This window comes from Eptesicus fuscus, chromosome 8 (genome assembly GCF_027574615.1).
Source record: "Eptesicus fuscus isolate TK198812 chromosome 8, DD_ASM_mEF_20220401, whole genome shotgun sequence".
Taxonomy (NCBI): domain Eukaryota; kingdom Metazoa; phylum Chordata; class Mammalia; order Chiroptera; family Vespertilionidae; genus Eptesicus; species Eptesicus fuscus.
Window position 1 is genome coordinate 31,599,309 of NC_072480.1, and position 25,917 is coordinate 31,625,225.

A 25,917-nucleotide genomic window follows, 5' to 3' on the forward strand; every position below is an offset into this window, starting at 1 on the left:
TATAAAAGGAAGGAGAATGGAAAAGAGGGTAGAATTAAAAGGGAATGGGGATCTGACCTATATGTAGAAAATAAAAATAATCTATGAATAGAACTGTTATATTGAAGAGGTTACAGAAATTTAAACACAGAATAGTTTAAACAAAATATAATAACATGTATATATAATAACTGAGCTCCTATATATTTGGTGAAAGACATGGATTTAAAAAATATGTCAAGTTTTCATTTAAAACATGATAGGTAAGTAATTTTTTTATAATTTTGTTTTATTTCTGAGTTACCACAGGGCACCAGAATAGCCTTATCAGTTCAAAGCACTTCAAAAATTACCTTAGTCAATATTTTTGTGTGGAAAAAAAGTGTAAAATTGTCAAAATTAATGTTTATTTATTATTCTTAATATACTATCTTAAACATTAAAATAATGTATCACAAAATAAAGGCATAAAAGCAAAACACCCTGACTTCCTCTCTCTTTTTTACTTGCTACCATCACTGGGCGTCCTGCACATTAGTAAGTCACTGAGAACCAGGCACCGCAAGGAAGTGACTGATGATAGCAGCCACTGTCCTTGTCACATTTTGATCCCCACCAGAAGCGTGGCATCCATAATGTGCATGAAATATTCAGTTGTTCCTTGGTGATTTAGTATCCCAAACCCTATATTCCACAGTTTATATGTAGAAAAATATAACTGCCATTTTGGAAAAGATGCGATTATTTCACTTTTTTAATTTTCATTATCAGCAAGCTTAAAAGTAACCTTACAGTCAAAGCTATATTGTGTCATATTTTTCCTAATTAAAGAGAAAATGGCATACTCACTTCCATGTAAATATTATAGCAGGTAATACCAGCTTCCAACTAGAAAAAGTCAACTTCCTGCTTCAAATCATAATGTATATGATGCATGAAGTTCTTTGTACATCAAATCCGGGTATAATACAAAATATAAAATACAAAATATAAAATGCATTTTGCTAATTTATGTTCTTATATTTTCCTTTGTCAACATTTACCAAATGCCATCTTCAAATAGTTCAAGATGCCAAATCAATATAATTAAGTATTTTACTTTACCATATGACTAGAAATTTTAATACAGACATTGACAAGAATGTACAACTATTTAAGTGAAAGAAAGGCTCAAACATAAGGATTAAATAAATGTTAAAATAGGTAATGAGTATACTTGTTTATTTTTCTGCTTATTTTTTCTAAGTTGGCTTTGACTTCCTTGAAAAATATTTTTCTTAGAAAAGATAATATAAGAGGTATGTTAGTCTGATGAAAAGACAAATGCTTTATGTACAAGAAATGACATTACATAATTCAAAAGGAAAAGATAACCGACTTAAATACAACAAGGCAAAATAGCTATTATATAACACTAGAGGCCCGATGCACGAAATTTGTGCAAGGGCCTTGGCCCCGGCCCCTGCCCGCCGCTGCTGTGGCCGGGGGTCTCTGCCGCCTCTGCCTCAGCCCCCACCTGCTGTGGCTTTGTCTGGAAGGAAAGACGTTGGGAAGGACGTCTGGTCTAATTAGCACATTACGCTTTTATTATTACAGACTAGGGAACCAGTGCATGAAGTCATGCACCTTAAAAGGAACTGTGGGCCGCGAGGCTGCGGTGGGCACAGGGGCGGGTCTCAGCCCATCCTCCGTGACACCACCTGGCTCCTCTCACCACGGCTTCTCCCACCATGGCCCTGGTCCCCTGTCTGCCAGCAGCACTGCTTCCGCTCCCACCGCTCCCATGCGCTGATGGCGTGGAGCGATTGAGGCCAGCACCAGCAGCAGGTGTGAGTGCCGCGTGGGAGCAAAAAATTTTCAGTAACCACCAGAGGCTTGCCCCAATGACAGTGACCAGCGCCCCACCTTGGTCTGGTGCCTCCGCTCACCTGCTCCACCATCCTGCCGCAGCCAATGCCTACCATGTTCTGCACACACCCCCTGGTGGTCAGCGCACGTCATAGTGACTGATTGTTCGGTTGTTCCACCGTCGTTCAGTCTGTTTGCATATTAGCCTTATATTATATAGGATACTAGAGGCCTGGTACATGAATTAGTGCATGGGTGGGGTCCCTCAGCCTGGCCAGTGATCAAGGCCTACCGGGGGTGCTGGCCAGTGGCAGGGAAGGACCCAATTGGGGGCGTGGTTGGATGGGGGTATGGGCCACAGGCGGTTGGCCAGCCGGCCCCACCCCCTGATTGGGGGGCGGGGCCTGATCGGGGGGCAGCTGGGAGGAGGGACCACAGGAGGTTGGGGGTCTGATAGGCGCCAGATTGGACCAGTTGGCTGCCACAGTGCTCGTCATAGCAACCAGTCAGTCCAATTGTTTCAGTTGTTCCGCATTCAGTAACTGGGCTTTTACATATATAGATTATTTTCAAAATATTCTTCATTTAATTTTTCTCTTTGGCAAACACAATACTTAATATATGATGGCTTATGGAGTACTTCTCAAACTTCAGCCTGCACAAGAATAATTTGTATAACTTGTTAAGGCAGATTCCTGGAAATAACCCCAGTGATTTTGACATAGTAGGACTGGGTTGTATCCATAGCATTTTTATCTTTAACATTTCTATGATTTTGAAGATTCTTCCAGGAAGTGGACCACAATTTGAACTGCTTTAGGATCAAATATTAGAAAAACATAAGCAATAAGATGTTATCCCAGGGCAGTCCTCATACTTTTCTCTGAGTCATTGTTTGTCAATGAGTGAATGAGACCAATTGTACCCAGCTTCCCTCTACTTATGATGTAGTCCCTTTGTTACAGAACTGTTTTTCCTGGTGTCCACATAACTTTTGAGATTCCCTCTTCATTAGCTTGTTCTTATAACTTGCCTGTTAATATTCTGGAATTGTTTTTCAAATATAAGAGTGTTAGACCTAAGCTTTTCAGTGCCAGGCATTCATGTCTGTCCTGAGCATCTAAGCATCCCAGGAGTTTAATTAGTGCATCTCACCTAGTAAGTATTCAATAAAAGTTGGTAGAATAAATAAATAAAACCTAAAATATAATTCATAGAACACATTACTTGGTCCTTATCTAAATGCCCCCTTTGTTTTCCACAATATATTATTAAACTTTTGTGACATAACTCACTGATAATTATGATACACTAGAGGCCCAGTGCACAAAATCATGTGCAGGTAGGGTCCCTAGGCTAGCCTTCAATCAGGGCCATCTTCTGCCTGCTCACCAGCCCCCAGTCCTGCCCCGCGACCACCCACCCCAGTTCCCCATTGTTCTCCATTCACCACCCTGCGATCGGAGCCTGCAGGCCCAGGGGAGGGACCAAGAAGTTGGCTGTTCCACCCACTCACCAGTCCCCAGTCCCGCCCTGCTGCCACCCACCCCAGTTCCCTGTTCACCATCCAGTGATCAGAGCCTGCAGGCTGAGGGGAGGGACCAAGAGGTGGTCAATGCACCTCATAGCAACTGGTCGAGCAGTCGTTCTGTTCGTTATGCCATTATGGTCACTGGGCTTTTATTATATAGGACTAGAGGCCCGGTGCATGAAATTCGTGCACGGAGGGGGGTTGTCCCTCAGCCCAGCCTGTACCCTCTCCAATCTGGGACCCCTCAAGGGATGTCCGACTTCCCGTTTAGGCCCGATCCCTGGGATTGGGCCTAAACGGGCAGTCGGACATCCCTCTCACAATCCAGGACTGCTGGCTCCCAACTGCTTGCCTGCCTGCCTTCCTGATTGCCCCTAACTGCTTCTGCCTGCCAGCCTGATTACCCCCTAACCACTCTGCTGCCAGCCTGTTTGCCCCCAACTTCCCTCCTCTGCCAGCCTTGTCACCCCTAACTGCCCTCTCCTGCAGGGTTGATCACCTCCAACTGCCCTCCCTTACAGGCCTGGTCCTTCTCAACTGCCCTCCCTTGCAGGCTGGGTGCCTCCCAACTGCCCTCTCCTGCTGGCCATCTTGTGGTGGCCATCTTGTGTCCACATGGGGGCAGGATCTTTGACCACATGGGGGCAGCTATATTGTGTGTTGCAGTGATGATCAATCTGTATATTACTCTTTTATTAGATAGGAGAGAGGCCTGGTACACGGGTGGGGGCCAGCTGGTTTGCCATGAAGGGCATCCCTGATCAGGGTGGGGTTCCCTTGGGGCGTGGGGCGGCCTGAGCAAGGGGCCTGTGGTGGTTTGCAGACGGGCCACGCCCCTTGGCAACCCAAGCGGAGGCCCTGGTATCTGGAATTTATTTTCCTTCTACAATTGAAACTTTGTATCCTGAAGCAGAGCCAAGCCTGGGGCTCCCTCCGAGGCCCTCAGCCATTTGTGTTGGGATTATAATTGAAATTTTGTTGCCTTAAGCGGGTGGGCCTGGCCAGGGTGTGTGGAAAGTTTTGCTTCCCCTGTTGTTGGTGGCAACCCTGGCCTGCTCTCTCAAGCTCCATTCTGCCGCCATTTGTTTGAATTTGTTTACCTTCTATAATTGAAACTTTGTAGCTTGAGTGGAGGCTTAGGCCTGGCAACGGCTGGCGGAAAGCTTGGCTTCCTCTGTTACCTAGGAAACCTTGCTCTCTGTGGCTGTAGCCATCTTGGTTTGGGTTAATTTGCATACTCGCTCTGATTGGATGGTGGGTGTGGCTTGTGGGTGTGTCAGAGATATGGTCAATTTGCATATTTGTCTATTATTAGATAGGATACTAGAGGCCTGGTGCACATATTCGGGTACTGGTGGGGTCCCTCAGCCTGGCCTGCAGGGATCAGGCCAAAACCAGCTCTCCAACATCCTCTGAAGGGTCCCAGATTGCAAGAGGGTGGTTCTCGGGTGACACACTCCCATATTGGGCTCCCTCCTCTCTGGTTCCAGGTGGTTTACCCCAAGTCACTGCAGCTCAGCAGCTCCTGCATTGAGCATCTGCCCCCTGATGTGTGCGTCATAGCTACCAGTCATCCGGTCAGCCGGTTGCTTAGGTTTTTATATATATAGATAATCACTGATTTTTCTCATGTGTCTCTATTAGCATGTTTTCTTTGAAACTAAGCTCTGCTTTCTTCTTACCTCTAAATTCTCAGCATCTTGCAAATGATTGGCTTGTTGTATGACTATTCCTTATAAGTGTTCACAACATATATTGAGTTATTTCTATAATTATTATTTTGAATGATGTAGTCCCTTTGTGTATATACCTTTTTAAAATTTATTATCTTCTACTTAACTTTCATTCTCAGCTCATACTCTCACCCACAACTCTGATTCCTTCATTAATCCTTTGCTAAACATTCAGCTTATGTACAGTTCTACCATTTTATACATTGCTCTTTGTCTAAGCACTTATCTAAATGTCATTATATATTTATTTTTATTTTTAAAACATCTCTCCTACAATTTCAAAGCATAAAATGTGTCTATTACAGCATATTATTTCATTGCATAATGTGCTTTTCTTTGATTTTGTGAATAATTATTTATTTGTACTGAATTCATAGGTTGATCTGCTATTAAATTTAAAATTTCTAATAGCTGTCTGCCCAATCAGCGTGGCTCAGTGGTTTTGTCAACCTATGAATCAGGAGGTCACGGTTCGATTCCCAGTCAAGGGCACATGCCCGAGTTGTGGGCTCCATCCCCAGTAGGGAGGGTGAAAGAGGCAGCCAATCAATGATTCTCTCTCATTGATGTTTCTATCTCTCCCTCTCCCTTCCTCTCTGCAATCAATAAAAATATAAAAAATAAAATTTCTAATAACTTTCTAAACAAAGAGTTTTAAGATATCAGTGATCAAAGATTTACATTGAAATTTTCAGCCAAATAGTCCAAGCTGTAAAATGACAAGTAGTTGTGGAAATGCTCTAAACAAAACAAAAATTTAATTTAATTTAATCAATTAAATTTTGCACCTGAAATAACCTGACTATAATTATATCAAAGATTATGTAAGAAATCAATGGTCATAACTCTATCAAGGATCCAACATCAATAAGACAAACTGGGAAATATAATATGCATAAAATTGATATTCTGATATGCTTGCCCTAAAGGAATTCACACCTTTGTAAAAGGCTAAAACAGAGTTATAGATAAAAAGGGATGATACTCACTTTATACTTTTTGAGTCTATATATCATATTTATTCCTAAGCATAGAAGTATTATTTAGTATTCTTTAATATATATTGTTCTATGAATTAATTTTATCCATTTCAGAGTATCTACCACAACAATTCCTATTTTAATTTTAATTTTCCAGAAATGTTATGTATACTTTTTAGTTGAAATAAAAATGGATCTTAACATACTAAGTATCCTAAAACATAGTTTTGCAAATTGATATTAAAATTGCAAAATAATACTAGTAGCCTAAATGATGAAATGGATTTTTATAAACGATGTCCATAGAAGTATGTTATCATTTTGACACTCTCTTACTAGTAAATGTTATTTTAATGGGTACTTTGTTTAGCACCAACAGTATCTCAAAAAGCAGCAAGCTGTGTAACCTTGATAAGACTTATGTGAAAGGAATATATGTAATTTTAAATGAATTAAACCTTGGGCCTCTCATGACTACTTCGGTGATTACCCCCAAAAATATGAGAACAAAATACTTTTAATTTTAAATCACTGATAATTTCACTTTCTGCTGTCAAAAATCTTGTAAGGAATAGTGTATGTGTTATCCTACAGTAAAGATAACAATTCTGACAAAATCCTTAAAAATGAAACTATTTCTATTATTGCAAGAACAACTTGTCATGAAATTAAAATGACAAATTATATTCTTCTGCTGGAAACACTACATTAAAATATTCAAACAATTAAAAATTCACAATAATTTTACAATTTTGCCGGGATAGAAAAGAACTAATGCTAAACATTTTAGGGGAAGTTTACAAATAGGGAAAGGAGACAGATTTATAATTCTGGTTGAAAACCAAACACATTTTTCTCTACTTCTCACAATAGAAGCTTTTTTGGTAAATCGTGAATGATAGTGTTTTAAGGAGCTTTTTATGCAAGTCACCTGTGTTTGATGTTCCTGTGTTTTGTGTTCAGAGTGAGTATGTCTCAGGGTGACATATTATTATGGAGAGTTTGTAAAAAAGTAAAATAATAAAGTCAAAAGGATATTATATTACAGACTATGGAATAGGGATGTTTATACATTATTCAGGTAAAATACATTAAATAAAATCAGGTAAGATACAGACTAAAGAATAACATTAAAAAACAAAAAAGCAAACAAACATAAAAACAATCTGGGCTGCCCCAGTGAGGTAAAGTCTACAAAAGCACAGATTGCCACAAAAAAGTGGGGTAGTGGCTCAACTGAGTTTATTGGTATTATCAGGAGCATTCTTCCTAAAAAATCAGGGGTCCATGAACTTTGTTAACTAATTGAGCCATCATTAAAGAGCTATCAAGAAATGAAAACCAGTTTGAAAAACCTGTGCCTGCATTACTTAGAGTTGCATTTAATAACTGCGTGGAGGGCATCCTATTCACCATGAACAATTATAATCGATTTATCTGTAATTCCCTAATCCCAGAGTCCAAGGACATTGCTACATTCTCTGTGGTCTCCATAATTTTTTTCCAAGAATTCCCATCCTCAATATCATACAGTACACAAACACATGTGTGCGTGCGCGCGCGCGCACACACACACACACACACACACACACACACAGCTATTAGAAAGGTATTCTCTATAATTTTCCATAATGTAAAGTTTTCAGTAATTCTTAGAATAATTGTGACAGAGTAGTACTCTGTAAACATTATCTTATCAATTCTCTCATTTTTAAAAATATTTTTATTGATTTCAGAGAGGAAGGGAGAGGGAGAGAGATAGAAACATCGATGATGAGAGAGAATCATTGATCAGCTGTCTCCTGCACACCCCCACAGGGGATTGAGCCCACAACCCAGGCATGTGACCTTGACCTGAATCGAACCTGTGACTCATCAGTCTGCAGGCCGCCACTCTAGCCACTGACCCAAACTGGCTAGGGTATCAATTCTCTCATTATTATAAAAGAGTTGACTTTAGTCATTCCAGACTAGGTGATATATTTTCATCTTTACTGAATTGAGTAAGTTAAAAATGACATAGACCTATCTCTAGTTAGCTTTCCAATTTAAGTAAATATCATCTGGGCCTTTATTCAGTGGGGATGGGATGCAGATAAAAACTGCATAATAATTTGACCCATATTTTAAAAGAATATGAAGCCTCAGTTCTAATATTTGCAGTGCATACTATAAGTTACTCTATAAGGCAGAGGATTCCATTTTTCTCAGTTTAAGCATATTGATGTACTTGCTGCAGAAGGTGACTTAAGTTTTTAGAATGCTACAAGTATATTTTTTTAAATGTTCATGTATTGTTTTTTTTAATTAAATAAATTTAAACAATGCTTTCCACTTAAGCCGAGATAAAACAACTCACCTTTTTTTAATAAAAAAATAAAGGAATTTCAATTTAAATAATTTAAATGCTAAAAACAAAGAAATGAAATTGTTTACTACATAGTATTATGAGAGCTTCTCTGGAGTTATTTTTACTTCATGTGAGGTGAAATAATACTGATCCTGCCATGCAGCGATTTGACGTGACCTCCAAAACTTAGTGTCCTAAAAGCGAAGCCATGCATTTAACTCATGGTTCTTAGATCAGCCGTTTGTATTGTTCTTCTAGGCGGGGCATGGAAATGCTAATCTCTGCTGGACTAACTCCTGGGTTGTCTGGGGCTGGCCTTGGTTAGAAGGTTGGGGCAAGTTGGCCCTCTTCCACTCATCTCTCACACTCCAGCAGGCTGTTCTTGCCTTGTCTCCATGGTGGCCTAGGGTTCTGAGTGAGAAGGACAGTGTGGCCGACTTGGGATCAGAATTGGCATAACTATGTCACAAGCCACCTCAGAATCAAAGTTGAGAGAAATGAATTCCATCTACTGGTGGGAAGATCTTGAAAGTACGGTGGCTGTTCTGGCCATCTAACACACATGGGGGACTTGTTGGGATGATTATAAGGTAAATTTTTAACAATGCAGTCCCACATCTCACTGCCATTCATTCCCAAAGAGAGCCTGCAGAGTTGCAATGATAAAAAAAAAAAAAATACCTTGTTTAAAACAGGGATTTCTTTTTAATGTCTTATTCAATCAAGTAAATCACTTCTAACACAGAACATGACAGTGTGGGAAGAAACCAAGAGGCTCCCCTGTAAACATTCTGTTAAGCTATGCTGTGCACACATCCTGTTTCCTGTTGATAAAGAAGATTAGTCACCTCAACCCATGTATTAACCAGATCTTCGGGCTGCTTTATATCTGACGTGAGTAGTCCCAAATGGCCAGAAGGCAAACTCACATTTCAGTCTAATGGATACATTGTTAAACTGAGTAATGAAAACCTTCTTCCCTTGAGCATCAAAGCTCATAAAATGCAGAGGACAAAGTCACAGAGACAGGAAGAAAACCTTTTAGTTTCATGAGTTAAAAAATGTGCAGCAGCACTCCTAAATTCATTCCATGTTTCCTGAGTTCAGGTGGACTGGCTATCGTTGAAACAGCCTCTGCCCAGTGTACTGGCTAATGGCACAGACACCATCCTCCACTCCTCCGCTAGAACCATCCATCTGGAACACAAACTGAATCTTCTTGAGCCAGGGGACTCTTCTTTGTGGTCAGCTAATTTTGGCAAGGAGGCAGGGTAAAATCAATGGATTCTACAATCTTCAGCTTTTTGAAAAATAAATTTTGCTTTAATATCAGAAAAATGTTCGATACTCAGAAGCAATGCTGGATGAGACAAAATGATGATGAATAAAGCTTTCAACAGGTTTCCAGATTATGGTTCCAGTGGAAGGATGCATGACAAGGAGAGCAAATCAATATTCTATTCCAATGAGATGAACCACTGCCATTTCCATAACAGTATGTGTCAATGTGCTCAGCCTGCCCCCAGTATATTCATTGGAGGGCTTCTAGCTTGTCACTGTTGTAGGCAAGTAGGGCACTCACTAGTGAGAGTATCCGGGACCAGCTCGGTGAGAATAGATGTATATCTTTTCTGAGTGCACAACTTACTTTCCATTTCTATGCCTTCCATTTCCATACAACTGTCAGTGACAGTAGTGGTGGCTGGGCAAGAAGTCACCTGCGTGGCTCTGTGGTTGAGTGCCGACCTATGAACCAGGAGGTCACAGTGGTTCAATTCCCGGTCAGGGCACATGCCCCCAGTGGGAGGCATGCAGGAGGCAGCTGATCAATGATTATCTCTTACATTGATATTTCTATCTCTCCCTCTCCCTTCCTTGCTGAAATCAATAAAAACATATTTTAAAAAAAGAAGTCACCTGACATCTACCAAGTAAGAGATCTTAGTCAGATAATTGTTGAAAGTGACACAGTCTCACAATTTGCAGGTTATTTTAAGAAATTTACTCATATACTTTTCTCTAAAGTTCATTGTTTTAAATCATCTCTTCTTACCATATCTGATCTTAGAAATCCCTGACCAGCTAAAGCTAAACACCTTTTTAACAGGCTAGCAATCAGCGCAGATCTGTACATAGGGATCTCTGTCCTCGATAAAATTATTCAAAGATTTACTGTCTTATTTTACAAAAAAAAATTATCTCCTTCCTTCAGAGTGTTTTCTAAATGGAACATGCTATGACGCTATTTCAATTATGCAATACTTCTATAAATCAGACTTGATATTTTTCCTATTAAGTCTATTAGTCTTAGAAAATTTGTCATCTCAGAGTTATGAATTGAAGTTAAGATGGTGGTGTGATAGAGAAACTGACAGGTTCTCTCTGTATATATGAACATGTATGCATAGGTATACAAACACATTTATATATCTACTAGAGGCCTGGTGCACAAAATTTGTACACTGTGGGGGGGGGGTGTCCCTCAGCCTAGCCTGCACCCTCTCCAATCTGGGACCCCTCGAGGGATGTCCGACTGCCGGTTTACACCCGGTCCCTGTGGACTGCTGACTCCTAACCACTCACTTGCCTGCCTGCCTAATTGTACCTAACCACTCCCCTGACAGCCTGATCAATGCCTAACTGATCCTTTGCTGGCCCGATTATCCCCAAGGCCTGGTCGCCCCTAACTGCCCTCCTCTGCTGGCCTGGTCACCCCCAACTGCCCTCCCCTGCAGGCCTGCCCCTCCCCCAACTGCCCTCCCTCCCCTGCAGGCCCAGTCTCCCCCAACTGCCCTCCCCTGCTGGTCTGATCACCCACAACTGCACTCTCTTGCCAGCCATCTTGTGGCGGCATCTTTGACCACATGGGGGTGGCCATCTTTGACCACGTGGTGGTGGCCGTCTTGTGTGAAGGTGTGAGGGTCAATTTGCATATTACCTCTTTATTATATAGGACTAGGGGCCTGGTGCACGAAATTCATGCACTGGGGAGATCCCCTCAGCCCAGCCTGCCCCCTCTCACATACTGGGAGCCATCAGGGGATGTCCTACTGACGGCTTAGGCCCGTCTCCTTTGTGGGAGATGACCGGGCTGATCAGGGAAAGGCACCAGCCCCATAACCCCGCTGCTGCAGCCACTGCCAGTCACCACAGCCACCAAGTTGTTTTCATCAACACGGACTCCGGTCCCTTCATCATGAAAAAATTTCAACTTTCTTTAGGCATTTTCAAGATGTGTCTTTCATAGAATATGACATTTCTTTCTTTCTTTCTTTTTTTTTTTTTTTATCCTCACCTGAGTATATATTTCCATTGACTTTTAGAGAATGTGAAGAGAAAGGGAAAGACAGAGAGAAACATCAAAGTGAGAGGAACACTTTGATTGGTTGCCTCCTGCATGAGCCCTGACTTGGGCCCCAGCCAGGGAGGAGCCTACAACTTAGGTACATGCCCTTGATCAGAATCTAACCCAGACCCTGTGGTTGGCAAACCTAGGCATTATCCACTAAGCCAAACCGGCTAGGGTAGGGTATGACATTTCTTAGCCCTCCAGCAGCTGACCTTCGTTTTTTTCTCCAGGAGTGTGGTGGAAAAGCCCTAGATCACCTTTTTGGATTCTTATACCCAAGTTACTGAGAATATTACCAGTGGCATACAGGGAGCTTAGCCAATGAGTAGACAGAAAAGGTGTTTCCTCTGTAGTTCACACCTATCTCCTCTGATCTCTGGCTCCACCCCTGCCAAGGCCTAAAGCCTCAGGGACTTGGCAGGGGTCCTCCCAGTTCCCTCCAATCACTGACTCAGCCCCTGCCAAGGCCTAACGCCTCCGGCCCTGGGCAGGGGGACCTCAGCTCACTCCAAATTCCCAGCTCCGCCCCTGGCTAAGGCCTCAAGCCTCTGGCCAAGGTTCGGGCCCTGGGCAGGGGACCCCTAGCTGGCTCCGATCGCCCGATTCCGACCCCAGCCAAGGCCGCAAGCCTCTGGCCAAGGCTCGGGCCCTGGGCAAGGGACCCCCAGCTGGCTCTGATCGCCCAGCTCTGCCCCCGGCCAAGGCCGCAAGTCTCTGGCCAAGGCTCAGGCCCTAGGCAGGGGACCCCAGGCTGGCTCCGATCGCCCGGCTCCGTCCCCAGCCAAGGCCAGCAAGGGCAGATGGAAAGCTTGGCTTCCTCTATTGCCGGGGAAACCCAAGCCTCCCTCCTGCTCTCTGTGGATGCAGCCATCTTGGTTGGGTTTATTTGTATATTCGCTCCTGATTGGCTTGTGGGCGTAGCTTGTGGGCATGGTAGAGGTACAATCCATTTACATATTACTCTTTTATTAGATAGGATAGGATTTCTTCAGGGTCAAGCCACTCACACTTGAAGATGGAATGATGCTGCCTATGTTTATTTTGGCATGGTGAATTACACACAGTTCATAATGAAGTTTTAGGTCACATAGTCAATTATTCTATGCTCCTATTTTTAATTTCAGGGAGGACTAAATAATAAACCAGAGCTATTTGTTTAAAGAAGAATTAAACTTATTGAAGAGAACATTACTTTGCACCAAAACTAACTGTTGTATGTTTCTTATCACAACTTGTCTATGGCTGATGCTTTGGGTATCACTGTATTCTCAGTGAGTATAAGCTGGACAGCCTTTCTATCCAGTGGCCTTATTGAAACCAGCAGGCCTATGGGAAGTGCAATAAGTGGATTTGAGTTATGATTTCCCCCTCCCAAATTTAAGAAGTTTTAAGCATGGTGTCACTTTCTTGAGTAAGTAATTCAAATTAAGTAATTTGCCTTTCCCTGCAGAGTGTATAGTCTAACATACTAAACACAGAGCCTAAGTAATACTATGAAATGGCAGACCCCTTGCTGTTTGTGGGATTTATTGCTCAGAATTTGATACCAATGTTTCCCCAGTAACAGTATGTGATACCTCCAGGTCACCATACTGGCATGTTGTCCCAGTGTAGTGGATATGAGTAATGATCTGCAAGATGACAAGGTGACCAAAATCTCTGTGGTGTGAATAAATCACTAATCCAGAAAGTTGAAGGGCCCTGAGACAAAACTCAGCAGGTGGCCTGATAGCTTTGCTGGCACTCTGGCTTGGATTTTACTATATGCAGGATGCTAGGCTGTGATTTTTTTCAACATTTTTCTTCAGGAGCCACAGCTCAACAGCTACTGTAAATGAAGTTACTATTTGATTACAATAAATCAGCCAGGTAATTGAAGTGGAGAAGCAATAAAAAGTTTATGATCCTTGCATTGTTCAAGTCTTTAATGAAGTATTTATTTTGGTTATTCATGTTATTAGACGAGATGACCTAGATTCTTATATGAGTCACAGAGCTAGAAAGGACTTTGACAGTGGCTTTATATACTTGTTCCAACTATATATTCAGAATCGGGTGTGTGTGTTGGGGGAATCTTAGGTTGTACTTATAGAACTACTGGATTCACTGAGAGATTGAATTAGGCCAAATTCTGTTTGTCCAAGTGATATTCTGGGTCCCAAGCTATCAATATTTGCTTTGATCATTAATTGCTGAAATGACTACAGTATTTTACTTTCCATGGTACAGTTACCTTGGTTATAAGTATCAGGTACCTTGTATCTTGTATAAGTCCCTTCAGGGAAAGCCAGGTGGGCGATTTATAATATACATTTTTGCTGAAAGTGTAGAGTCATTTTTCAAAGATACCCCTGATTATTCAAGGGTTTCCAGGTCTGAGAAAGACACAAAACTGGGAAATTTAGTAGGGACCATAAATCTTTGGGATGGCTCAAGTTTTTGTTGTTGTTGTTGTTTATCTTGTTTTGTTTTAAGATTTTGGTGGACCAAAAAGTGGAGGAAGTTTCTATTATTTCAGTATAGATTATGCATTTATTTATTTTTGTCCCTGGGTACCATGATCAATTGGCCAGTATTGTACTTGCCTCTTGTTTTACCATTCTGGTGACCTTAGTGACTCTTCTGTTTATTGTGACAGCCATACCAATGCTAAATGATGATACATTATTCTGGTCATCTAGAACCTCATCATCCACATTGAAATCAGAGAGTCCATTCCAATGGAAATATAGTTCTTTAATCACTATGCTATAGATCAGATACTAACATTCTTTTTAATGATACCAATGCTTTTCACATCAATATATACTTCAGTACTATGGTATAAAGGTATCTTTTGTATTCTCTTATACAACAAATTCAGGGTTGATTAGAAAGCATTGGACATTATAAAGCTATTCAACATTTCTATCAAACTAATGTTTTTCAAATCCTCACCCAAGGATGGTTGCAGTGGCAGCAGCAGAGGTGTGATGGGGGTGTTACCTTCCCCTGATTGCCGGGTCACCTCCTGCCCCTGAGGGCTCCCAGACTGTGAGAGGGGGCAGGCCGGGCTGAGGGACCCCCCTCCAGTGCAGGAATTTTCATGCACCAGGCCTCTAGTCTATTATAAAAGAAGGTGAGAATAAATAAAATGAAATGGTAGTAATTGAATTAAAATGTTCACAGTGTCTAACAGGTAGCTACAAAGTGTTTAATTAGAATGCATTAAAATTATGTGAGAGTTAAACTCTCCTGTCCAAACCATGTGTATGCTTCTATTGTTAGTTATAAGTAGTGCCTTAAGTGCTTCTGAAACAGAATTTAAAAAATATATACTAAAGCAGTGCATTTACACAGGCAATTGAAACACTACTCTTGAACTTGATTACTGCACAAAAAGCAGTTCCATGTTGACAGGTAACTATTATTTATGAGAAGATGATATATTACTTCAAGTTCTCCTGACAGTCTTTATGTATATTTCTTTTACCCAGGACAGTTGCAATTTAATAGTGCATTAAAAGACCATGTGCTATGCCATTTGTCATATGCTATATTTATATAATCTATTCTACTTCCTGCTTGAGTCCTAATTAATCTACCAAACACCTCATTACCTTTTTAAAAACCAGACTCTATTTAAGGTTAATTATTAAATTGTTGCATCACTAACACATTAAACACACACACACACACACACACACACACACACACACACACACACACACATATATATATATATATATATTATTTATATATTTTTTTTTTCTTGATAACCAGAAAATTCACAGGGTATTGGGGAAAATTTCTTTAAAATATAACTTTAGTCATATTAAATTTAAACCTTTTTTTATAGGTTTAGATTTACCAGAAACCACATAATATGTACTTTTTAATCATAGTATCAGTGAGTAATGGAAATATAATACATGGTATTTAATGGAAGGACAGCCATGTAAAAAGTGGTAAAAAGACAATTCTGTAAACTTTTTATATCACACAATGACTCACAGATTATCCAGACAACCAGGCCGGCAGGGGGATTAGTGAGAGGCGACCAAATGACTGAGCAGCCAAAGCCGGTTCGGCTCAGTGGATGGAGTGTCGGCCTGCGAACTCAAGGGTCCCAGGTTCGGTTCCAGTCAGGGGCATGTACCTTGGTTGTGGGCGCATCCCCAGTAGGGGGTGTGCAAAGGCAGCTGATTGATGTTTCTCTCTCATTGATGTTTCTGGCTCTCTATCCCTCTCTCTTCCTCTCTGTAAAAAATCAATAAAATAAAAAAACAAACCAAATGACTGAGCAGTAGGATGCATGCTTCTCAATAGCTCATTGAGAAGCAAGCATCCTCCTATTCTCAGGGGATCTTCCTAAGTTTTCACCCTTCCTGACAATTTTATAGATTCTGGCCCAAATCTATACTGCATGGCTATGTTTATTGAAAATCATTTTTCCAAGCATAATATCTCCAAGTTCCACAGAGAAAACAAACAAACATACAAAACCAGAAGTAGGGCATAAATCCGTGTTTTCTGCCTTTAGTTTAAGAGTTAGTTAACAGCCCTAGCTGGTTTGGCTCAGTGCATAGAACATTGGCCTTTGGACTGAAGGGTCCCGGGTTTGATTCTGTTAAAGGGCACATGCCCAGGTTGCGGCTCAAACCCCAGTAGGGGGCGTGCAGGAGGCAGCGAATCAATGATTCTCTCTCATCATTGATGTTTTTATCTCTCTCCCTCTTCCTTCCTCTCCAAAATCAATAAAATATATATATATTTTTAAAAAGAGTTAGTTAACAAATGGTCTGAGTCCCCACTTTAAGAAAGGAAGGCACTGAAGAAGCAATGGAGATGAAGCCTACATATCTATATTTTAAACAGGGATAGAGTTCCTTGTCTAAATTTTGAGAAACGCAGTTCTAAACCATCTGTGCTATCATTTCTGTTTTTCTTCTAGATCTCAATTAGATCAAATAAGTCAAAATGTCTTTTATTTTACATGTTCTTTAAAATGTACCTAATCTTTCCTTATAATAACATTTAAAAAATACTATTTTACTCATTCCAATTAACATTATTACTACCATTTGGAGAAAAACTAGCATTTGTCTAAACCAGTGGATTTCTTAAAAGGAAGATCAAGAATGAATCATCCGTTTGCCCCATATGCACAAATGTCAGTTTGGATACACACCAATGTACAACAATAAATAGGTCTGAAAAGAAAGCCATGGAACAGTGAAAAGCTGAATGATTGAATATGTAGTTCTTGGCAATAAGAGACTTAGAAATATATTATCAATTTGGATAAAAATTGGTTTCCTATGCATTAACGACTAAAACCTGAAATGATAGTAGCTCATCAATTACCATAAGATTTCAATTCCAAGCCATAACATAATTTCATAAAAGCACTTCTCCTTGTATTTAATTTAGACTTTCAATAAGTGCTGCATTTCAGGCAGAAAAAAAAAAAGATATGATTCTAATAATTATATTTTAATATAACAACTGGTCCTACTAGAGACAAAGGCCTTTACTAGTACATCTAGGGCAGAGGAAAATATAAAGCATGTCATTTTCAGTGAAAAGAAAAATTAGTTCCATAAAATTGGCTAAGTCTCCCTACATAGCAAATTTTACTTGGCATCCTGGTGTCTTTGTAGCTTGCTTTATTAATGCATAAAACAAATATTTAATAAATGCTCCTTCTGTGCCTAGCATGCTGAAGTAACAAATATAATTGAGCTCTTGATCCACCACTATATGTAGAAAAGAGACAGTGAACTGTTTTTTGTGTATAAAAATGAGTAAAAAATAATGTCTTTTCAAAGGTATAAATCAGAGGTTCAAATGACAAATAGCAGGGATTACTTTTATTTATTAACGAAAAAAATAAGACAAATATCTAACCTTTTTTGTAGATGCTATGCAAAGATAAATATATAGATTCCACTTTTGTCCCCTGTACCTTATCTATATATATAAAAGGCTAAGCTTCCATCACATGCAAAACAACCGAACGGACAACAGAACAGGCTGCGTGGGGTGACCAGGGCGGCAGGGGGGTTAGTGAGTGGCGATCAAATGACTGAGCAGCAGCCTGCATGGAGTGACCAGGCCCACGTGGGGGGGGGGGCAGTTGGGGGTGACCAGGCCAGTGGGGGGAGCAGAGAGGGGTGACCAAATGACCGAGCAGCAGGCTGCGTAGGGTGACCAGGCCAGCACTGGGGTTAGTGAGTGTCGACCAGGCTGGTGGGGGGGCAGTTAGGGGCAACCAGGCAGGCAGGCAGGTGAACAATTAGGAGCCTGTAGTCCTGGATTGTGAGAGGGCTGTCCGACTGCCGATCCTGGGGATCGGGCCTAAACCGGCAGTCGGACATCCCCCGAGGGGTACTGGATTGGAGAGGGCGCAGGCTGGGCTGAGGGGAACCCTTCCAGTGCATGAATTTTGTGCACTGGTCCTCTAGTCCTATATAATAAAGAGGTAATATGCAAATTGACCATCACTCCTCACAAGATGGCTGCCTATGACCAGGCCAGCAGGGGGTTAGTGAGGGATGACCAAAAAACTGAAAAAGCAGACTGTGTGGAGCAACCAGCCCAGCAGGGAGGGCAGTTGGGGGCAACTAGGCCAGCAGGGGGGCAGTTGGGGGTGAACAGGCCAGCAGGGGGCAGTAAGAGGTGACTAGGCCAGCGAGGGGGCAGTTGGGGGTGATCAGGCCAGCAGAGGGATCAGTTGGGGGCAATTAGGCTGGAAGGTGGGGCAGTGAGGGGTGACTAGGCTGGCAGGGGGGCAGTTGGGGGTGACCAGGCTGGCAAGAGGGGCAGTTAGAGGTTTCCAGGCCAGCAGAGGGGGGCAGTTGAGGGTGACCAGGCCAGCAGAGGAGCAGTTAGGAGCAACCAGGCCAGCAGAAAGGGGGCAGTTAGGGGTGATCAAGCTGGCACGTACAGGCAGTGAGGGGTGATCAGGCCAGCAAGGGGGACAGTTAGGGGCAACCAGGCAGGCAGGCAGGTGAGTGATTAGGAGCCAAAGGTCCAGGATTGTGAGAGGGATGTCTGACTACTGATTTAGGCCCAATCCCTAGTCGGACATCCCCTAAGAGGTCCCAGATTGGAGAGGGTGCAGGCTGGGCTGAGGGGACCCCCCCTGTGCACAAATTTCATGCACTAGGCCTCTAGTCCTATATACTAAAAGCTTAATATGCTAAGTGTCTGGTCGACCGGTTGGCCGTTCAACCAATCAAAATGTAATATGCTAATGATATGCTAAGGCCACTCAACTGCTCACTATGACGTGCACTGACCACCAGGGGGCAGACAGTTGACCAGTCGACCAGTCGCTATGACATGCACTGACCACCAGGGGACAGACGCTCTGACTGGTAGGTTAGCTTGCTCCTGGGGTCCAAGTGATCAGGACTGAGCAAGACACCTTGGAGCCATCCCACAGTTCCTCTCTGGCTGGCCAACCTCCCATGTTTCTCCCTGGCCCCAATCATGCACCAGTGGGGCCCCTCAGCCTGGCCTGTGCCTTCTCACAATCCAGGACCCCTTGGGGAATGTCGGAGAGCTGGTTTCAGCCCAATCCCGCAGGCCAGGCCGAGGGACCCCACTGTTGAATGAATTCGTACCCCCGGCCTCTAGTGTACTAAATAATAGTAAAAGAATCCTACATAATAAGAGAGGAATATGCTAATTATCCATTATGCCCTGAGGCATAACAACCAACCACGTAATGACCTGATCACGGATCTGCAGGAGGGTGGGGCAGCGAACTACAAGCAGGTGGCGGAGAGCTACAGGAGGGGGCAGGGCAACAAGCTATGAGGGGAGGCAGGGGGAGCTACAGGAGGGTGGGGCAGTGGGCGGAGAGCTATAGGAGGGCGGCATCGACTTTCTGGCGCACAGATTCGTGCACAGGGCTACTAGTAATAAGATAAATACATAAACATGTCATATAAAGGGATCATATTGAGCTTTGAAAAAGGAGAGTAGACTATACTAGAATCACACGTAAGTAGAATTTTTTAAGGAATATGTGCATTGTACTCAAAATTAAACATTAATGTGCATGATGATAGGAATAACCAAATAAAGGAAACAGATATCTTCCTGTTTGTAATTTAGACAAAGGTCATTTAAAAAAATTATCATTGAAATAGCCCTTAATGAAAGAGGTAATGATACAATGAAATCCAGGCCAAAAAATAACATTTCATAAATAGATGAGAAATGATGTAAAACTTAAAATTAAGTGCATATGTTAAAAATTATCATTGGAATAAGCCAGAATATACATGATATTTACTATATTAGTTATCTATACTAATAATAGAGGAATATGCAAATTAGCCGGGATGCTCTCACATAATGACCATTCAGCAGGGTGGGCAGGGCTGCGGGGTTGAGGGACGGGACTCTGGGTGTCACACGATTTTGTCATGCCCAGGTAGACTCCCCCGCGGCCATGCAGCTGAATCCCCATGAGGACTCAGGGTTTACTAAACTTTACTGGAGCTGCTCCCCACACCCACACCCCCTGCCCCAGGACCGTGCTGCCCACAGCAGGGCACCCGGGCAGCATCCTGACAAGCAGGTGGCCAGGGAGAGCCAAGTGCGGCAGGGGTGGCAGGGAGCCACGGTGGGGCGGGGCAGCGAGAGCCAAGTTTCTGGGGGTCTGAGGAGAGCGCCTGAAAGGAGCCCAGACTGCAAAGAAGGAAGAAGAAGTGGACACAGGGAGCTCTTCCAATCCCCCTGCACAGACATCCTACCCCAGACCCCACACCCCCGGGGAGATGGGGGGGCTGACCGGATGGGGAGAAGACCCAGCCTTGTTACTCTTATTTTCAGTTAGGTCTGTGGATTATGTAAAATGCTGCAAATGACAATTCACAGGCAAAATTAGTATAACAGAATGGTGAGACTGAACTAGAAGAAGCAAAGCACGTGCCTAAAGCTACTGAAGATAAGAATGTAACCTGTCTTCTTCCAGAAATGTTGGCTACTTGAGTATTTAATAGAATATATCTATTTACTGGACTAAGTTGGTAGATAAGGCTTGATATTGAGCAACAGCACAAAGGGGAAAAATAATGTTGGTGATATTGCCATTGGAGAAAGAAGTAAGAGCTAATTGAAAAATGAGGAAGTAATTATGAGAATCCCAAGAAGTAAATGACATAAAATAAAGGTGGGCTAGTGACATCAGTAGTTTGGATTATGACATGGGGTGCAGGTAGCATGTGGGAACTGGGGGTGGCTATCAGAGAGAGAACTGTACTGTTGATGAAAACATCCTATATAATAAAGAAGTAATATACAAATTGACCCTCATGACCTCACAAGATGGCCACCCCATGTCATCACAAGATGGCCGCCCCCACATCATCACAAAATAGCTCCTACAAGATGGCTGTCCCCACGTTGTCACAAGATGGCCAGAAGGGGAAGGCAGTTGGGGGTGACCAGGACTGCAGGGGAGGGAAGTTGGGTGTGATTGGGCTAGCAGGGGAGCAGTTAAGTGTCAATCAGGCTGGCAGGGGAGAGGTTAGAGGTAATCAGGCAGGCAGGCAGGTGAGTGATTAGGAGCCAGCAGCCCCGGATTGTGAGAGGGATGTCTGACTGCCAGACTTCCCTGTGGGATCGGGCCTAAACTGGCAGTCAGACATTCCCTGAGGGATCCCAGATTGGAGAGGGTGCAGGCTGGGCTGAGGGACACCTCCCTCCCCCATGCACAAATTTCATGCACCAGGCCTCTAGTATTTAATAAAGCAATATAACAGCTATTTGGAAGGTTCATAAGATATTGAAAAAAAGGTAGAACATGTTCAATATAGCATTCAGATGAATAAAATGAATTGACTATAAGGTTAATATCATAAAAAACCGTTGGGGAAATGTTGAACAAAGCATACCTTCACATATAACAGAACATACCAGGTCACGTTTTTCCCATTTTCTTTCCATTCTCCAAGTTCTTGTCTGTCATTCAGTTTGAAATAGAAACAATATATTAAGTTGTATAGTTTCAGTTAGACCATCTATACAGCAATCAAACTTTAATAGGTCTACTGAGTGATGTAAAATTTCTCTGATGCATATATCCACGTATTTCCTTTCAGGAACAACTGCTCTTCAAGAGTTCAATGCATTTTCTGACAGTGAGTCACTAAATTCTTTGCCAATAATTTAAAAATGTGACCTACTTGGAAAATCACTGTTGTATCAAATATAGTTTGATAGCTTATGGAATTGGAACCATAAAATTCTACTTCATTCACTTATTTTCCAATTCTGCTGGTAGTTGTATTAATGTTCATTAGAAATACATCTTATTTACTTCAAGCAAAAAATTTTATGGTTTTGACCTTATTTTTATAGTTCTGTTATTGGTGGGCAGAGGTCCACATCCCCACCTTTACTCACAGGAGTGGCTTCTTATGATATCCCAAGAAAAGGAATTTTCTGAGACTCACACAGAGTGCCAGGGCTGACCAGCAGATCCTGAGAGACGGAGGAACAGATTGCTCTAACACACGTTTCTGTGAAAGAGAGGGCTAAGGGACTCTTTTACTTTAGTAGTAAAAGCAGTCCTGTTCGCCTGCCTCATTGGCTTTTTATTGTAACAACAGCTTGAACTCAAATTAACCTCTAGATATAATCAGCAGGGCAAGTATCCTTGAGAAAGTATATGTTTCTATAAGGTCAGGTCTTTAAATACTAAACATAGAGATTCTAGCAAAATACCCCAGGGGATCGAACTTGTTTGGAAAAGTCAAGGTAGGAGCTACCGCCTTTGGCACGGTCCCCCCAGAGGCCCCTGGCCTTCCACAGAATCCTCCTTAAAGATATTCCAACCAAGTCCTGTCCTTACCCACATCTCCCCCCTTTTTGTTTTGCTGGCTTCAGAAGACAGAGGGAGATGGTGAACTTTCTGCATTGGAAGGTTGGGATTGTGTTCACTGTTCAAGTTTTGATTTTGTGGACTATAAGAAAAACAAAGAAAATTACAACAGTAATGGTTAGTCTAATTAAGAAGACAGGGTATTTACAAGCATTAAATCTTGCCTTCTAGCAAGGTGTAGGGGACAGGATTATAAAGGGGAAGGGGCTAGGGTGAGGAATGTAGCTGCGTGCAGGCCTGGGGTTTGTAGATATCAGCTATTGTCAGGAGATGGGATGATGTTGATTCCTGGTGGGTCAGTCTGACCATGCTTATTGGTTCTGCTTACTGAATTCACAGCTGAGTCATCTCCCTAATTACTTTGCACAGGCCTTGAAAAGAAAACTTTAAGAAAAACTTAACCCCCTATTCACATATAAGTATATGTGTTCTAAGATTTAAAATAATATACGGTAATTACTGTTCATATTAATTTAGGTGTTCTATCAGATTTATTCTTTAGTATACTTATAATTCCTTTTAAGATTTTTCTTTATAAATTTTCTATGATTTTTATAAATATTCTTATAACTTTCATAATAATCATTCTTAATAACTTTTATAAAGTATTTCTACTCTAATTTCCTTTCTTCCTGTTATATTCCTTTCTTTATATCCATTCTCACAATTTTTACTTCCTTAACTTTAGTTCTTTTTTACTTGTACAGACCCTTTATAACTTAGCAGAGGCCTGGTGCATGAATTCATGCACCAGTGGGGTCCCTCGGCCTGGTCTGCGGGATTGGACTGAAACTGGCTCTCCAACATCCCCTGAGGGGTCCCGGATTGCGAGAGGGTGCAGGCCAGGCCGAGAGACCCCACTGGTGCACAATCAGGGCTAGGGAGGGACCACAGGAGGGCTCCAGGGCATGTCTGGCCCATCTCACTCAGTCCAGATAGGCTGGATCCCAGAAGCAAGCTAACCTACCAGTTGGAACGTCTGCCCTCTGGAGGTCAGTGCATGTCATAGCAAGTGGTTGAGCAGCCTTAGCATATTATGTTTTGATTGGTTGAACGGCTGACCAGTTGACCGGATACTTAGCATATTAGGCTTTTATTATATAGGATACATACCTTTTACAACTTACACATACCTTCTGCAATTTATATATATTTTCTGTAACATACACATATATCTGCTCATATCTGTCTAACTTCCTACTATATTCCCCTCAAGGATCTTGGCTCTGAATTCTTTTAGGGAAAAGGGATACCAGATTTCTTCTGTAATTTCTTCCTGTTGAGGCGGGTCAGAGGTTTCTCTCAGAGCCAAGAGATCCTTACTCTCTGTCAGAGGGATGATGAGGCCTGGGCACAGAAGGAGGTGGCAATGGTGCCTAGAGGTGGTATTATTCCCTAGGTGTAAGTAGGGCTTGTAATCTGGTGGAGACAAACTGTGTTATAAAATGTAGTATTATTGAGCACAAGTTAGAACAGTTTCTAATAATTTCCTTTGAAACAATTTTTCTCCCTAAAATCATCCTTATTTTTATTAAAGACTAATTTACTTACTATATTAAGTCTAGTTAAAATTTGGCCTGATTGTTTGCATGAACACAATAAGAATAATAGTTGATTACATAGGCTATTTTTAAGTATGCTTTGCTGGAATTTCATGAGAAAGTTTACTCCTAGGGCAAAGAAACCAAGCCACACAGTTGCTATCAGGCTTTGCCTGCAATACTTACAGAATTGGGGTGCATTCTTCAAGTTGAGGTCCCTATAGGTGTCTTGAATTTTCTTTCATGACATCTCTCAGGAAAGCAACCTTCGTTCCTTACCTGGAAAGACTGCCATGAACCATGAGACTAAGCAAGGTACTAGGCTACTTATCCAAGGGCTTATAGGCTTCAAAGTCCATCTTCATTCCTTAGAGCTTTCTGGTGACATCCAGAGTCCTGGCATGTCTCTCTTTCAGACATGATATTCCAACAAAGTTTTGGTTAATAAAACTACAATTAGAAACTGACTTATGTCTTGTTATGAAGAAATCAGATTCTTATTGGATTCATGCAAAAAAATATATTGCCATAAGAATAATAATTACTAACACTATAATTATTTTTAGTTTATTCAGTCCTATAGTCAAATTCTGTTTCTCCTGATTTTTCTTGCCAGTTTTTCTATAAATCTATCTATAGATACTTTATAGGATAACATAAATGACATGGAATCTTGTCCTTTTTGCAAAACACAATATTCCACAATATTATAACATAATAATTAGATATAAATGAAAACATGTTAGAATCTATTTAATATGCATATATAAATAGAATATAATTATTATTTCCTTATTTGACAGAGCTTCCCATATACCTTTAGTATAAAATGTCCTTCATAAGGAGAGAAAGCACATATTAAATTTCAAACCCTGGGAAGGTAATCAAATATATTATATATATTATTATTATTATTATTATTAAACAATATTAAGTAATCTATTCATTTAAAGTAATCAATTTCTTGATTAACATAATATAATTATTTTAATAATATATATAAAACCTTTGCTTCCTAGGCAAATATAGGAAAAACCTTTTTTCCCCCTTACTTTCAGAAATAGGCTTATTTTTCTAATGGAAAACATACTGACATTCTTAAGAAGCATAACAGAGATAGTGAATTCCTTAGTGAGAAACAATTCCCTCGAACTTGGAAATCCCAAGCAGACTCCAATGACTTACTGTGCAGTTACTTTCATTTTCTTACTCTTAGTTTTTGAGGGTTCCATTGCATTTCCTTGCATTCCATGTTCCTCCTCTACGGGGCACCATTTTGCTGGGGCTGACTTACCAGCAGACCCTGAGCGATGGAGGAACAGATTGCTCTAACACATGTTTCTGTGAAAGAGAGGGCTAAGGGACTCTTTTACTTTAGTAAGAACATTCCTATTCGCCTGCCTCATTGGCTTTTTATTGTAATAACAACTTGAACTAAAATTATCCTCTAGATATAATCAGCAGGGCAAGTATCCTTGAGAAAGTATATGCTTCTACAAGGTCAGGTCTTTAAAGACTAAACATAGAGATTCTAGCAAAACACCCTAGGGCAGTGGTCGGCAAACCGCGGCTCGTGAGCCACATGCGGCTCGAGCCTCGGTTTGCGTTCTATTGACTAATGAGTTTGCCGACCACTGACCTAGACTCTCGATTCCAATATTTACAGGCTGTTGTTGTTCCTTGTGATTAAGCCAGAGATTAGACTTGTTTGGAAAAGTCAAGGT